Source organism: Elephantulus edwardii, unplaced genomic scaffold, assembly GCF_000299155.1.
Source record: "Elephantulus edwardii isolate Elephantulus edwardi_28Jun2011 unplaced genomic scaffold, EleEdw1.0 scaffold00040, whole genome shotgun sequence".
Taxonomy (NCBI): domain Eukaryota; kingdom Metazoa; phylum Chordata; class Mammalia; order Macroscelidea; family Macroscelididae; genus Elephantulus; species Elephantulus edwardii.
In genome coordinates this window covers 3,139,636-3,142,235 of record NW_006399790.1, presented here as the reverse complement: position 1 = coordinate 3,142,235, position 2,600 = coordinate 3,139,636, and the positions used below count along the sequence as shown (strand labels likewise).

The 2,600-nt window shown below is 39.1% G+C and overlaps 1 pseudogene; it reads right to left on the bottom strand.

The window, feature by feature from the left end:
• Positions 1-1,142: 1,142 nt before the first annotated feature.
• On the bottom strand, positions 1,143-2,399 carry LOC102852591 (annotated as a pseudogene).
• Positions 2,400-2,600: the final 201 nt, after the last annotated feature.

Below are 2,600 nucleotides of genomic sequence, written 5' to 3'. Positions count from 1 at the left end.
CTGAAAACCCGCTGGAGAGTCAGCTGTGGCTCATGTCCAGCTTGAAGGTACATAGCAATAGCTCATCAGACTAGAGAAGTCATCACATAGATCAGGAAAGTGACGTGTGCATCTTATTTTGATCAGAACAATTAAAAATGGTGTTTGGGTGCTTATTATTTTTATACTGTTTAGAGCTTTTATACTGTTTTATATTCTTTAACAAATCAATAGTATTTTCTAAAGAGCTTTTGAGATTTTTTTTTAATTGTAATTTGTATCAACAAGCACTCTGCCACACTGAAACCTTCTCAACTATATACTGTTGATAATATTGTTTTCAACGGGTCTATGGATTTATCTGTTGCCAGAGTTGGTCTGGGAAAAGGAATAAATGGGCTTTGCCTGTTTCTCTTTGCTGCCATTATACATTCTTTGAAACCCATGTGTATGCATGTGGCCTGAAAGAAAACTAATGAATTCCATTTTCTCCAGTGACAGCAATCTGAGCTGAGCACAGGCAGCAGTGATGCAGTTGTCGTTTGATTCATCATGCCCACACTTCTGCACCTGTGCCATTGCCAGCAGGAGTGAGCGGTGTAACAGACACTCTGCTTTCCCACATCCCCAGGGATAGGCGAGTGTACACACCAAGGAAAACAAACTCAAAATGCAGATTATTTAGATTATCAACCAACATGTACAGTTTACACAAACCATTTCTTGACACATTCTATCTTATTATAATGTTGAAACAATAGCCCATAAATATCTGTAGCTTTTAGTAGCAGCAGCAGCAGCTGGATAAAATCCTTCAGGGCTGTAAAGCTTCTCTTTTCTTGACCATCAGCAACATATCCAGTCACTTGCAGACCCAAATGGATGGAATCACATAGACTCTTCAGATCCTCCTTAGGATTCAGTCAGCAGCCCTATCCAACCCTGAAGCCCTGGACTCACTAAACTGTTGCCTTTTCCTTGGGGCAGTAACCATGATGACTCCGCTCCTTGGTTACTTGAGCCCAACATATCTCAAATATACTTAACTCCTCACTAACCGACAATCTATCTTATTATCCAACATTCAGCCTTTCTCCCAACATTGAATTGATTGCGCTGAACTGAAGTTACATACAACAGTTTCATGGCCAAAATTCTACCATTCATTTCGGTAACTGCTTTAGTGGCTGCTTCTGGGGAGGAGAAACATACAAAACCAAATCCTTCGCTGTGATCACTCTCTCTCGTAACCTTTGCATTAGTAGTTGTACCAAATAGAGAAACACCCCCCCCAAAAAAAATAGAGAAAACCCTTTGCGGTGACATTCATCATCAATACCATCAAGATTTTCACAGATAAGTTAACACCCTGGTATCTGGTGAGCCTATCTTGCTTCATCTGTTCAAATTTGCACTTAAGTTCCATCTGTCAGTCTATTTTTTTCTGAGCTCAACCAACATAACTTTGTTTTCCACTGATCTCCTTTCCATTCATCTTACCAACATCTTTCTGTGCATCTTCATGCCTCTCAATGCTCACAAATCCAAAACCTTTGGACTTCCCACTTTCATCAGTCATTACTTTCACACTTAAGGCAGGTCTAAACTTGCCAAAGAGATCCTTACGGCACACGTCATCCATGTCTTCTCCAAAATTCTTGATGTAACATTGGTAAACTCTTCTGCCCTAGCTCCAAGTTCTGCTTCTCATTTTTTGTGAGACTTAAATCATTCAACAAATGCTTTTCATTCAGAAGCATCCCATTCATTTTTTCAATAGCTTGCTCAGCTGTCTTCTGTGTATCAAAACGCACAAATGGAACAAAATGCCCTTGGAACAATTTTCATCACAAACCATCTTACATGACAAGATATTACCAAATGCTGAAAATGCATCATACAATGCTTTATTATCAATGAACCTGTCCAACTTCCTTTTTTTAGAAGCTCTCTTGACTTCATTGATGAATGCAGCTGTAGATTCCTCATTTTATATTTTTCTCCTTCCTTTTTTCTATTATGCTAGTTTATTTACAAAATTAGAATACATTGTTTTTCACACCAGATTCTTTCAACTTCCCTCAGCCCCTATGAAACTGTACAAACCCATGATTAATCCTACTCCCACCCCCACTCATCCTCATCCCTCTGTTTCCACCCTCCCCTTCCCTGCCCTGGATCCTCATGCTCATTCTACAACAATGGTTTTAGACAATATTTATCCTTGTGGGACTGAGTTAGTTCACTCAGCATAATGCTCTCCAATCCCTCCCAAGTTACGTAGTAAGTTACAAAATCATTGTTGAGTGTTGCGTAGTATTCCATTATATTAAAGTACCATAATTTCTTAATCCATTTGATTGGATTTGTCCAAATTTTTAATACGTTGCCCACTCCACTTTCACGAAGTGATGGCTCATGCTGAGACCACATGGGCATCAATACTTTTATCATCCTTTTTCATGGTCCAACTTTTAGACACATAGCAAGTAATTGAAAAGACCATGGACTGGACCAAGTGCACCTTATTCTTTAAACTGGTATTGTTGGTCCTTAAAACTGTGGAGAGGTCACTGACATCAGATTTTCCCAATACAATCCATCTTTTGATTTCTTGATCA